This window comes from Rhinoderma darwinii, chromosome 2 (genome assembly GCF_050947455.1).
Source record: "Rhinoderma darwinii isolate aRhiDar2 chromosome 2, aRhiDar2.hap1, whole genome shotgun sequence".
Taxonomy (NCBI): domain Eukaryota; kingdom Metazoa; phylum Chordata; class Amphibia; order Anura; family Rhinodermatidae; genus Rhinoderma; species Rhinoderma darwinii.
The window spans coordinates 474,657,003-474,671,572 of record NC_134688.1 but is presented as its reverse complement, the minus strand read 5'-3'; the positions used below and the strand labels follow the sequence as shown (position 1 = coordinate 474,671,572).

Below are 14,570 nucleotides of genomic sequence, written 5' to 3'. Positions count from 1 at the left end.
TTTGAGCAGCGCCTTCGATATGTGGCTGCCATTGGTGGGTCTGGGTCCCATGGGAGGGATGGAGGACCCACACTAAACGTTTTCTCCGCCAACCTAAGCGGTTCTGTTGCCCTACTTGTTAGAAGGTTCTCTTGACAATGAGCAGATAACAAAGTGTCCCCCAGCTGGATCCCTCAGCGATCGGCTGTAATCTGTGGGCAGTAAGTGTTCAGTTTCCCTGCAGCGCCACCACAGGGGAAATGAAGTATTACACAGTGTCCATTCATTTCTATGTGTTGTCTGTGTAATATAGGACAGGACAAGTCCTCCAGAGCCAGAGACCTGTATCCTGAACAGAGGACCCCCCTCTATTAACTCAGAATGATCTAATCAGGTGTATGCAAAGTGGAGTTGAGGTGGAGCGTCACTTTAACAACTTAGAAATGCAGCAGAAGGGAAGTATTTTATCTGGCTAATACTAACCATTATTCTTTGCAGGAAAAAAAAAAAGGTTTTCAATCCGACAATGTAAATGCCATTGAAATTTCAGTCTAGCACGTCGTTTGTCAAAGCCTGGCATTAATAGAATGTTTAAAAATCATGATGTCACCGCCATTAATCAAAGGACTTGGTTTCATGCACCAACACAATGTATTAATCATTCCAGCACGGAGTCGCTGCCGCCGCTGCCGCCGCCGCTGCCGCCGCTGTGTACAGGATCTAAGTTTAGAACCATAAAGTATGATTTATTTAAAATATTGGCATTATAAAAAATGAAATGCCAGCAGTGCCACGTTTACGACGACCGAGGAAGGGTTCGCTTCTGGTGGACGCTTAATACAGTCTGGTATCTTCTATTGGAAGATAATTAACTCTATTGTGTAACTCTACATTGTGGCTGCAGCTTCGTTGGGGAAGATATTGGGCAATTACTTAAAGGGTAACTCCACTTTTTGGCATTATTGCAATGGTCACAGATAATGGTTCTGTTCAAAAGAATAGCACTGCGCGACCAAACCCGACAGAGCTCATGGGGTCAAGTCAATGGGGTCCACCGGGGGTAAGTGCCGTGCGACGGATCTTGCACTGGTTCGTGGTTTATGGTTTAAATGGAAACTACAATGCAGATGTGAACACAGTCTTAATCTAAGGCCCTGTTCACACAGAATTTTTTCGCAGGCGGATTTTGACCTGGCCGTGGGCAAAAAACGCTGTGAAAAACGCTTTCTCTGCCTCCCATTCATATCAATGGGAGGTAAGAGACAGAAACGCCTGAAGAAAGGGCATGATGCTTCTTTTTCCCGCGAGCGCCAAAAAACTCTGTGTGAACAGGGCCTACTACTACTTTTAATATTTTGTCCTGATTAATGTTTTCTACAATGTTCTACTCCAGTCACATCCAAAACTGCATTCTTAATTGCGCTGTTTTTGAGTTTTTGACATGATAACCCCATGCCAGAGCCGTTGGGCAAAGTAATTTTTCTTGTTTATGTACCGACTTTTAAAGGGTCTGCACACTTTTTTTATTCTCCCAATGCATCAAAAATAAATGATCAAACAACTTTGATTGGCTGAGAGGGCTCAGCAGGGGCGTAGCCATAGGGGGGTGGTGCAGAAATAGCAGTCACACCCAAGCACTCGTGCCTGTGGATGCCACATAAGCAGAATTATAAATGTCACTAGGTGGGGGCACAGTTGCAGATTTTGCATTGGGGTACAGAAGCTTTTGGGACTCACTGAAGGGTATAGACTATTTGGCCCCTGATTGGTACTTCAAGAGTTGTTTTTCCGGTTCTGTAAGTTCAAAAGAAGGACTTGTGACCAGTGGAGCGCCCCCAGGATCAGTTCTGGGTCCTATTTTGTTTCATGTATTTGTTAGTGATATTGCATGTGGTCCTATGATTTTGCAAAAATTTGGAACAGTGTTTAGCAGATGAAAGGGACCTGGGAGTTATCAGATGATATGAAGGTAAGGAGGCATTGGAGTTAAAGTCTAGTTAAACATTTGACAAACTTCTGACATATCATAGTGATTTGGGGGGGTCCGAGCACTGAGACCCCCACCAATCGTTAGAACGAAGCAGCTGAAGGTCTCGTGTGAGCGCTCGGCCGCTTCGTGTCTGTTCGGCTTTTTCCGGAAATAAATGTATCGTGTACGGACTCAATAGAAAGTCTATGAGCCGGTATTCCGATACATTTATTTCCAGAAAAAGCCGAACAGAAATGAAGCGGCTGAGCGCTCACACAAGCGCTTTATCTGCTTCGTTTGAGCGATTGGTGGGGTTTCAGTGCTCGGACCCCCACCAATCCAAACTTCTGACATGTCACTATGACATGTCAGAAGTGGGCAAGCCACAATGCTACTGTGTAGTATAAAAATATCTATTAGTAGCAGAAAGAAGGCGGTTATAATGCCAGTGGTCCCTTATAAGGCCTCACCTTGGGTATTGGATACCATTCTGAAGACCCTCTCTCAAGAAAGACATCAATAAAATAGAGAACATTCAGTGGAGAACTACTAAAATGGTTCAGGGGTCACAGAACAAAACATATCAAGAAAGACTAAACTTTGCCAAAATGTTGGATATGCCATACAGACATATTGGAAGTTTTGATCAATGGTGTTCCAGGTGTTGAGACCTTCACCATCACTGAAACGAAGGAGCAGAAGAGCTCGGACGAAGGCTCTGCACATTCGACTGTGATCGGTGCTCCTTTTTAGACTGAAGACAGGATCATAGACCTTGTACGTGAGCCGTCTTCATCTAACGGTGGAGGTCTCCGCACCCAGGACCCGACCTATCAAAACTTCTGATATGTCTCTATGACATATCAAAAGTTTTGTGAAAGTTTAGTTAAACTGCAAAGAATAAAACATCTCCAACTTAGAGGAGAGAAGGGACAGAGAGGATATGATAGAAACATAAAAATATTTAAAAAAAAGTATTAATAAAGTTTGGAAAGGCAGGATTTATAAGAATAAGAGGGTTAATACAAAAAACAAAATGTTGATGTCTAAAAAAAATATACAAATAAAGGGCAGACTGGATGGACCGGTAGGTTCTTGTCTGCCATCAACATCTAAGAGGGACCTACAGAGCATTAGGCAGGTGGCTACGATGTTATGGGTTGATGGTGTATATCCTTACTAAGACATTGACCACCATCATTAAATGCAGTTGGGTTGGGGTCACCAATATATGGGCTACTGAAGGACAGTTCTGGCGACCTGTGCCCTTTAAACATGGCTGCCTATAATTCTATTCTGACCAAAGAGATATCCTGACAGAGATTCAGTTTCTTAGTAACTCATTTATTTGTGGCTAAGAAGATGCGGACACATTTAAAGTACTTTGAAGAAAGAGTCGGCTGCGGGTAATAGAGAGAGCATGGGAGGACGGAGTGTGACAGACGGGATTATTGTCAGGAATGAACAAAGCATGTCATGACGAGTCATTGTGCCGGCGCCGTACTCAACGCTCATCGCTGTTCTCCGGCCGTGTAAAATGCCTCTTATCAATGCTCCATTTTTACTTTAAGTCTGTTACAAGTATTGATATTTCTAAGCCAGAGGGACAGAAGAAAGGAGCCCATTTTTCATACCTCGATGATTTCACACTTTATTTTTCCAGAGATCTTGACTTTAAATGGATTTGTTTCCCTATGTATTTGTAGAAAGCTTCGGCCTTTGTGTTGTTGTCTGCTCTTCTGGATATTATGGGTCATGGAGCTACAACAAACAGTGATGCAACAGACAAAGTAACCAGGATTGATATTAAAGATGAAGGACACATGTCCGCTGGCATTTAGAAGGCTCGGTGGATAACATAAAGACCCTATAGTGAGGGAACCATAGGGGGTGCAGAGAGTGCAGGTGTATATGAGGGGAACCAGAGTCGTCTATGCTGCATAATAGGACATCAATTCTATGAAAGGGAAGTAAATATTGGTGGCACAGGGGGTGCAAATCTTGTATCGGGGCCTTGAAGCTTGAAGCTATGCCTCTGAATGGAAATCAAGAATGGTTTTGTGAGTTTTCCTATGTAGATACACTAGAGGATGGTATCACGTAATGCAATGTGAAAAGTGTTTTTTTTTTGAGGGGGTGGTGATTTTTGAGCATTTTGTAATTATTATTTTTTTTTCAGAGCATGCTACATTTTGTAGAATCTGGGCTCTAGATGTGGCATTTTTCATCCATAAAATAATTTCCGGGAGCATTAAAAAGAAATAAGAAAAATAATTAAAATTATATATATATATATATATATATAAAATACTAGGCATGGCAAGAGTTCTATGTTTCTCTTTTTAGTGCAGATGGGGTGGCTCTTAAAGAGGATCTGTCGCTAAATCATATAAGTTGAACTGGTTAAGCGGCCTGAATAGTGCTGTCTCCCAAATTCCAGCGCTATTTTTGCTATTTTTCTCTACTCCAGAGATATGACCCACTGATGTGTTGCCTCCCTATATGCTCATTTGCTGTAGTTAGCCAACAGTGTGGCGATATCTTCCCTGTCTCTGATGCTTGAGGGTACTTCACGCCCTGTTGGCTAACTACAGCAAAATAGTATAGGGGGTGCCAACACAAAGGTGGGCCAAATCTCTGGAACAGGGAGGTCCAGGATAAAAAAAAACAGAGCTAGAATCAAGGAGACAGCATTATGCAGGTCAGGACCAGTTCAGCTTATATGACCTAGTGACTGGTCTTTAATTATACCCCTAATTCGGATCAAGCTGGCCCACCAGAATATCAAAGAATCCTCCGATAGGCCGGGCTCTGACACAATAATTGGCCGGAATGTCTAGCAGAAGACAACCCCAATTGAAGTCAACTTTGGAGCCAATCACTTGTCCCTAGGGTCTATTTCCTATGGGATGATTCACAAACAACCGATTAGCTCTTATTGATGATATCAGGGGTGGACACGAATACCAGGGGCCTTTGTGCAAAAAGAATATGTGGGTCCCTTGCTCTCCAAATACTTATTGAAAAGAGCTAAGTGCTCATCAGTGATCACAACCTGCTGGTCCTCGCGCAAAACCCTGACCTGGGTGCCAATTTCCATAGCGGACTACAATCCATCAGCAAACTATCGTATTATTTAGGACATTCCCTTAGATGTAATCTGGTAAGTACTGTAGTAAGAAGTACCATCATCCTCTTTTATATATATTATGTGGCCAAATAACAAACGTCAATGTGACTTAAAATATCTAAAAATAATTGGTGGATTTTCTACAGGTTGCGGTTGCCATTTGTTATTCTTGAACTAATACGACAAAAATTTTATTTTTTACGTTTTTGGCTAAAGATCCCGTTTTTCTTTTCTAAGTAACAAAACATTGCATGCGTTATTGCCTCATAATTCAATTCAACTCAGTTTTGTTGTTTGGCTAAATTATTATCTTTACAAGAAATCTGGCACCAGGGAAGCTCACGCGGCAGAGTAGAAATATAATGTATTTTGGGAAATGACTGCTCTGTCGCTTAGTAAAGTTCCTGTTTGCGTTGTCATTTTTTTCCTTCGTTCTGTAACAGCTTCGTACTCCTCCGCCACTTCTAGAAACCCACCGAGAATCAGCCAATCATGCAACTCCGATTCTACCGCTGCTACCAAATGGAGACAAAGTGAAAATCTCAGCTTGTTCTCTGAATTGTAAACTCATTACAGGTAAAACACTGGACGTAGCGTGATAAAAAATTGGTCAATTGGATGTTGTTTTTGTCAGTAGTTGTCTTTTGGTCTTTTGTTACCTTTAGGGCAGGCTTCAAAATATTCATGTATAACTATAGCTAAAAAGCTTTAGTCATGGGACCGGTTCTTATCTTGGCTTTCCTTTGCCCTGAGCAAAGCTTCACTTTGTCCTAGCCCTGTATCTAAATACCATGTCCTCCCCATCCCCCCGGCACCCGGTCCACATACCCTGCCAGTCCCTCTATACCCTTGGGCAAGTTACTTATACATGTTTTAGCCTCTCAAGCTAGGAGACCTCTGATCCTCTTCACTTTGTCCCAGCCCCGTATCTAAATACCCTGTTGTCGTCCCCGGCACCCGGTGCACATGCCCTGGCAGCCCCTCTATACCCTTTGGAAAGTTACTTCACTTATACATATTTTACCCTCTCAGGCTAGGAGACCTCTGATGCTCTTCACTTTGTCCCAGTCCCGTATCTAAATACCCTGTCCCCCCAAACCCCCCGGCACCCGATACACCTATCCTGCCAGCCCCTCTATACCCTTGGGCAAGTTCCTTCACTTATATATATTGTACCCTCTCAGGCTAGGAGACCTATGATCCTCTTCATTTTGTCCCAGCCCTGTATCTAAATACCCTGTCGTCATCGTCCCCAGCACCCGGTGCACATGCCCTGCCAGCCCCTCCATACCCTTGGGCAAGTTACCACCCTTATACATCTTTTACCCCCTCAGGCTAGGAGACCTTTGATGCTCTTCACTTTTTAGTGGGTAAAATAAATAAAAACTACTTTTTGAACCCACTTACACCATCTGGGCTGTGCTCAAGAGGTTGCAGGTTGGCTCACCATTGGGGGGTTTGGGTTCGAATCTGACCAGGAGCAATATCTGTATGGAATTTGTATGTTCTCTTCATCATTCCTTAGGTTTCCTTCGTGATGACTGGTTTCCCTCAACTCTCCAAAAATATTAATAGAATAAATGGCTTCCTATGAAATATATTTTTAAGCGTATACAAGTAAGTGGGATCAAAATTAGTGTACAGCATGTTGGCGCTATGACGTTAATGAATATTCGGATGTTTCGTCACCTGCGCCGTTATAGCATTTATTTTTTAACCCATTGGAACTACTCCAGATATTTAAAACCCAACTCTACCTGAAATCCCCTTGCAACTCTTCGGCTATGTTCACACGGCATAATTTAGAGGCTGCAAAAAAACATGTGTAGTCTGATGTGTATTCGAGACATTTTTAGAGGCGTTATTTTTTTGTGAGTGTTTTTTACCTCCCATTGAATTTAATGGAATACACGGCGTGTAAAATACTCCAAGAATTGACATGACGCTTCTTTTTTACATGATGCATAATTTAATTACACACATGTAAAAAAAAACACCGTATGCACTAATGACGCCTACAGTATTCTCATTAAAGTCAAGCGTTATTTTGGTGCGTAAACGCTTCAAAATACATGTAAAAAAAAAAAAGGGATTGTGAACTGGGTTGACAAAAATCATATACAAAACACCCTGAAATTAGCCTCAACATTCTCTTTAAAATGCAAATGTTACATGGAAATTTTGTGGTGGATTTCAATGCAGATCTGGCCACGCATCACACCCAGTGCATTGCTAAAATCCGGAATAGATAGAGTATCCTTTTTAGGCTGTGATTTCTATTGAAACCCAAGTAGGAGGAGAAGTTAGCTACTTCCTCCCTCAGTAATGTTACCAATGAACTACATTTAGCAGACTACCTACAGGTATAGATTGACTCTAGTATGTCTCTGCCCAGTGGGAGGGTTACCCCCTCAGGCCATCCTTATTCTAGAGGATTTGGAGCCAGTGCCAATGCTACCTGAATGGTCACAATGTGACAACTGATTGCTAAGGTCTTTTGCAGCGGATTGCTATAGGGACAAGTGCCATCTTTTGAGGAGGGGGTTGCCTTATGAGAAAACCTCTTTAAAAAGTGACCACCTAATTTATGCAGTTGTCGTTTTCCTTCCCACGCTCCTTTTGGTAGAACATATAAAGTGTATTACAGGGGGCCAAGACAGGAACAAACTTTTACCAATGTATACAGAATATAAAATGTGTGGTCCATCCTGAGGCATGCTGGGAAGGACTGTTTATACTATGTATACGAGGACTGTTCATTGTATCAATATCGGTTGTTACTTAAGGGACACATTGATTAGACGAGGACTAGTCTGAAGAGTTCAATATGCTCTTTACATATGGAGTCCCATATTGTAAGTGAGATATTCCTTTTTATAGAGAGTTCATTTCCTTACCATTTATAGGAACATCTCAGCCCATAAAGTGGATGAAAAGCCATTAACTTTGCAGTATGCATCATTAGTTTTTATCGTCCTAATGAAACAATGGCTGCTTTGGCTTTCTGGCCTTGGCGTTCTCTGCACATCTTACCCATCCGACCATGGACCAATGGGCACCGTTCTCGGTAAACTGGACAAAGCCTTGGTTAGGCACAATAACAAAGATGAGAAGAGAGGGCAAGACAGACACCGAGACTATAAAAGAGCTGGACACGGTTTCCTTTATTATTACTGCCCATTAACTTTAATTAGATTGCTTTAATGTACTAAGAAATTCACACAGCAAAGAAGCATAGCCCATAACCTCCCGGCAGCAAAATGGCCGAGCATTACATTCTTTCTATTCAATGACAATATTCTATTATCTGGTCTTAATCCTCAAACTCCTGGGTCCATTCTTAGGTGGAGCTGGTGGTCTACACACCCTATGACAGTGGTCTCCAATTTAGGGGTTTTCAGCTATTCCCAAACGACACCTCCTAGCATGCGGGCCCGTTGAAGTTTTGCAATGGTAGGAGGTTCCTTAGCCATCAATTTTAAGAGTTTGAGTGAAGAAATGCACTGGCATTAGGACAATATTGAAGACCAAGAGAATTTAGGGTTACGTTCAACTTTTAACAAAATTGGGGGAAGAAGAAGTAAGGTTCTGGTAAAATTGTCTTAAAGGGCTAGAAAGTAGTACAAATAACATGGGAAGGGGAAAGGTGAGAGGTTCTACTAAACAAATATGAGAAGAAAAGACTTAACATAGACTATAGTGCATCATTTTTGCTTCTATTTGTCTTAGATGAGGACCAATATAAGTCCTTCAGGTCAGACTAATGTTCGGAAGTATCCCATTGTTTTTAATGAAAAAACGCTTTGCTTCCCCAAAAAAAGTCCAGACGTCCCACAAATTCTCATAGACTCCTATGTGAGGACTGATGGATCTTAAGATTTTTTTTTATCCACCTGCCCATTCAATTTAGTGTAACAAAAAAAAATCAATGGCGATATTGCCGTCATCCCAATCATGTTCAATTTGATCAAGCTTAAAATTAGTAATATGATTATATGATAGTAAAATTGAGTAAAAGGAGGACAGTTTTATCATCACCAGTTTCTTCAGGAAAATAAGTTATGAAACAATAGGCTTGGACACAGCCTAACAAATCCCATTAAATCCTTGCAAGAAGTTGTGGCTGTCACGATCCGTGGGTATGTGGACCCACTAGGTCGCACCGCCATAGCGGAGTAGCAGCTGGCCAAAGAACAGTGTACCAAGTCTATGCAAAGTCAATGCACAAGGGTACCTGCAATAGTCCAGACAGTAGCAGCAGCTTAGGCACAGATGCTACCTTGACGGCAGATGTTGCAAAAGTGGCAGGAGGAACCAGGCATGGCAGATGACACCAGACGTGGTGTAAGACAGCAGGCGTAGCAGACGGCACAACACGACTCCAACATCAGAGAAAGTTTAATATTTAGTCCTTTTCCACCTAGGGTTGTCTCTCCAACCAATCCTAGGCGCTGGAGTTGTTTGGCTTTTGGGGGCACAGATGCACAAAATGGCCTCCGAGGCCGCAATACAGAGATCCGAAGTGCGTCTGCGTTGTTTCTCCTGGACAGACAACTTGAGATGGTCTACTTGCATAGGCTACTCTGGTGGAACTGCTGATGAGGGCAGCCGGGGTTGCTGGACTGTATTAGCCAGCCCAGGAAATCTTCTGACCTGGCGAACCTCTTGAGACCGTTCCCGGATCCTCATGTCAATATGGGTGGCTAGAAGAACGAGGTCATCTAGGGTAGAAGGTAGATCTCGAGTGGCAAGCTTGTCTTTAATATCGGAGAATAGACCCTGCCAGAATGTAGCCACCAAGGCTTTGTTGTTCCAGGTCAGCTCTGCCACCAGGGTACAGAACTGAATGGCGTACTTGCCCACGGAGGTGTCTCCCTGGCAAAGGATCAGCAGGGATGCAGCTGCAGAAGACACTCTCCCAGGTTCCTCAAATACTGTGCGGAAAGTCTGTAGGAAACACTGTAAGTCACGAGTCTCTGGTCCCTAACGTTCCCAGATGGGGTTTGTTGTGTCCGAAGGTCTCGCATATCTGCCTGGATGACTCGTGATGTCGTCAAGGGCTTGGGTTGACCAGCGGAGTCCATGGCCTGAGCGTACTGTCACGATCTGTGGGTATGTGGACCCACTAGGTCGTAGCGGAGTAGCAGCTGCCCAAACAACAGTGTGCCAAGTCTATACAAAGTCCAAGCACAAGGGTACCTGCAATAGTCCAGACAGTAGCAGAGGCTTGGGCACAGATGGTACATTGACAGCAAGTGATACAAAACGTGGCAGGAGGTACCAGGGGTGGCAGATGACACGAAACATGGTGTAAGACAGCAGGTGTAGCAGACGGCACAACACGACTCCAACACCAGAGAAAGTTTAATATTTAGTCCTTTTCCACCTAGGGTTGTCTCTCCAACCAATCCTAGGCGCTGGAGTTGTTTGGCTTTTGGGGGAACAGATGCACAAAATGGCCTCCAAGGCCGCAATACAGAGATCCGAAGTGCGTCTGCGTTGTTTCTCCTGGACAGACATCTTGAGACGGTCTACTTGCATAGGCTACTCTGGTGGAACTGCTGATGAGGGCAGCCGGGGTTGCTGGACTGTATTAGCCAGCCCAGGAAATCTTCTGACCTGGCGAACCTCTTGAGACCGTTCCCGGATCCTCATGTCAATATGGGTGGCTAGAAGAACGAGGTCATCTAGGGTAGAAGGTAGATCTCGAGTTGCAGGCTCGTCTTTAATATCGGAGGATAGACCCTGCCAGAATGTAGCCACCAAGGCTTTGTTGTTCCAGGTCAGCTCTGCCACCAGGGTACGGAACTGAATGGCGTACTTGCCCACGGAGGTGTCTCCCTGGCAAAGGATCAGCAGGGATGCAGCTGCAGAAGACACTCTCCCAGGTTCCTCAAATACTGTGCGGAAAGTCTGTAGGAAACACTGTAAGTCACGAGTCTCTGGTCCCTAACGTTCCCAGATGGGGTTTGTTGTGTCCGAAGGTCTCGCATATCTGCCTGGATGACTCGTGATGTTGTCAAGGGCTTGGGTTGACCAGCGGAGTCCATGGCCTGAGCGTACTGTCACGATCTGTGGGTATGTGGACCCACTAGGTCGTAGCGGAGTAGCAGCTGCCCAAACAACAGTGTGCCATGTCTATACAAAGTCCAAGCACAAGGGTACCTGCAATAGTCCAGACAGTAGCAGCGGCTTGGGCACAGATGGTACATTGACAGCAAGTGATGCAAAACGTGGCAGGAGGTACCAGGGGTGGCAGATGACACGAGACATGGTGCAAGACAGCAAGTGTAGCAGACGGCACAACACGACTCCAAAACTAGAGAGGGCACAGGAACAAATACAGCACGGGATACAGGATACAGGTAGCAGGGCATGGGAATACAGGGAACAGGATACAATTAAGAGACCATTTGCAAGTCTAACATAGGAATACTAACAATGCTCAGGCAAGGATTGAAAGGGCAGAGCCCTTTTTATAGTCCGAAGTGATTAGGGCTAATTAACAATATTTTACATGTGTGCACGCTGGTCCGTTAAGGCCAGGCACGAGTGTGTGCACACACCCTACGGGACACTGCAGAGCATGGAGCCGAAGTGAGTGCTGGCGTCTCCTAGGAAGGAGATGCCGGCCGGCACTCGCAAGTCCATTGCCGCGGCCTTCGTGGTGTGAGTAGGAACGACGGTCCGCGGCTGTAGACGTTACAGTGGTCTTTATTGGGGATTTACAAGCCGAAGCCCTGTATGACGTCTACTTTATAAACTGTAAAGATTGATACAGGATACAAAGCTGGGGTCAAGGTGATCAAGACATATGGAAAGCTTAAGATTCTACACTAAAACAAACATCACAAAGTGATGAATTGATCCATATCTAAAAGCCAAATGGAAAAATAGAACAAGAGGAAACTTCATGGAAATCCTGTGAAGTAGATAAAAACATTGGCTTGAAGGCAGTTTCTTTTAGACCATTGCTAAAATCTGGTGACCCTCTAAAAATTTTAGGTTTGTGAGTTTTCTATGTACGTTCTTTAGACCCTTCTTTATATTCTTCTCTACTTATACAAGATATGTGGTGATGTGTCCTAAACAGTTCTTAAAAAGATTGTTACGGTTTGGTAACCTCATTTTAAGTCACAGCTTCCCAAAAACAATAACATACTTTATACTAAGGGGGGGGGGGGCACAGTTTTTCCTGTCGATCATGAAGTAGTGTACATTTTTCTTTTATTTCATCGAGTGCTCTACTGTCCTAACTAGAGTGTTAGCCCGAGACCACCTTATAATTGCTAAAGGTCTCTTATTAGGATATGAGAGATGAGCTTGTCCATTAAATATATTGACCAATCAAGTAAGTGTTACATGATTTGCAATACAAAGTCTCACTTCAACAATGTAGAATGTTAGTGGTAGTGGCTTAGGGCGAAAATCGACTAATACAAGTGAGGAGGTGCCTTCCTCCGTCATTTTGGTAATTTTTTACTGGATTAGACATCTGACAATACTGATCAGATTATTTTTTTAGGAGATATTAGATTTGACAAAAAATGAATCACTATTAGGTCCCTCTAAGACTTGAACAATTTGGCCAGCAAGTATAGTATGGGAACGGAAACTGTTGCCAAGCTAAGATTAACGAACTGGAACCTCATGGAAGGAAATCATTCTGGTTGAACACATAAGCTGAACACATATTTCAGTAAACATTTTATCAATATAGTCAAATAATCAGAATTTTGTTTGGCCGGTCTAACAATGATGTGAAAAATCAGTCCAATAAAAATGACATAATAGGCCCAATGGTTACATAGTTACATAATTGGTACGGTTGAAAAAAGATTCATGTCCATTAAGGTAAACCAGGTGCTATGTAAAGGGAAGGGGTATGGGTACATTTTATAACTTTCTCTCTCATATTGATCAGAAAGGCAAGGCAACAATAAACTAATAAGGAATGAGCCAATCTTCCCTAAAAGGGAAATATTTACTTTCTGATCCCAAGTGGCGATCAGATGGGATCAATATTTAAACAATAAACTCTTTGGTTGTGGAGTCATTAATTAGGTTTAGAGGGCTGATTAGATGAGCAACTACCCTTCTTTTCACCCCTTTTGTTTATAAAAAATAAGGCCCACATCATGTGAAAATCAGCAAGCAAATATGATCTCTAATTGTTAAGGGAGGGGTGATGACATGAAGAAAAGTTAATTTTATCTCTCCAGTGTTAATCTGAAGCCATACAGGGACAGGAGAAGGATCACAGATTCTCCTCTTCTACCTGCACATTTAAATAAATGGGTGACAATGTCATACTTGGCCGGGTCCACCAGAATCACAGTCGCTATTTATTAGAGACTCTGTGCTTTGGCTAGTAGATGGGAGTCCCCTGTGGGGTGTGCCCTTCTATAACAACCTAATGCGGTAGAGGAACAATAGTATTGATGGCCTATTATTAAGATAGGCCATCAATATAAGGTACAACTCCTGGCACCCCTGCCAATCTGCTAACTGAAGGGACTTGAGCGCCGATATCTCCTTCATTGTTTACAAGGCATAGCTCTGCACATTTGGTAGTGGCTGTGCCAAGTACTGCAACTTGGTCACATTACTTTAATGGTACTCAGCTGCAGCGAGCTGTAGTACCAGGCACAGCCATTATCAAATGTACGTTTCTATGCCTGGTATACAACTAAGGGGGACACATGGCTTCAGTCCCTTCAGTTAGCTGATTGGCGGGGGTACAGGGAACCAAACCCCCACTGATCTGATCAAGATAGTCTATCCTTAGGATAGTCCTGAAAACCCCATTTTATCGGGCATATGAACAGGGATTGTCTTCACGAGACAATCGCTTTAAGGCTGAAGTTAGATGACAGCTTTTATTGTGCTATGCCAGGTAAAAGATTGCATGGCATGAGTATCATGATACCACTGTCATATAGTGTGTGCCCCCCTAACCTCCAAAAGTTACATCCAGATAGAGGGGTGAAGTGGAAGTGTGAAAGGACATAGAGACTGTCCAGAGGATTTAAAGAGTAATCGTCAAAGTGTCCAAGAATGTAGCTCTTGGGAAAATTATATAAATGGTGGTGAGTCGAGGATGTTCTGCAGAATCAGCAGTTTCGTTGTAGAGAATGGGACATCTAACTGGCCCAAAAGCAGACAGATTGTAATGGAAAGTCCAAACTTGAAAGAATGGCTCCAAATTTCAAAGGATGAGTTCTTAATTTTCATTACGAGAGTTCCCCCATCCTATAAATTAGTTCTACCTTTTCAATCCAGATCCTGAAGAAGGGCTGTAAATTGAGTTGACTTTTATTGTTATTTGACTGTGGTTGTAATGACCAAAGTTGCACTATTATGAAGCCTAACACGGCTGCCATCTTACTAATGGGATGAAACCATTATATGACATTTTATGAGTACATTGCTTTGGGACACAATAAAAATTCACTATGTCCTATACTACAGTGGATCACACATCTAGATTAA

General features: G+C 43.1%; 1 long non-coding RNA gene across 2 annotated transcripts in view; it reads left to right on the top strand.

The window, feature by feature from the left end:
* The first annotated feature begins 4,835 nt into the window (after positions 1-4,835).
* The window catches only part of LOC142741663 (uncharacterized), a 21,291-nt gene continuing 11,556 nt past the window's right edge, over positions 4,836-14,570 (top strand). The window contains exons 1-3 of one of the 2 annotated variants that reach the window (XR_012881227.1): positions 4,836-5,111; positions 5,522-5,654; positions 6,604-6,690. This is a non-coding gene — a long non-coding RNA (uncharacterized LOC142741663). Of the gene's footprint in view, positions 5,112-5,521; positions 5,655-6,603; positions 6,691-14,570 lie in introns of those variants that run through there. The other variant, XR_012881228.1, reaches the window with a different exon arrangement.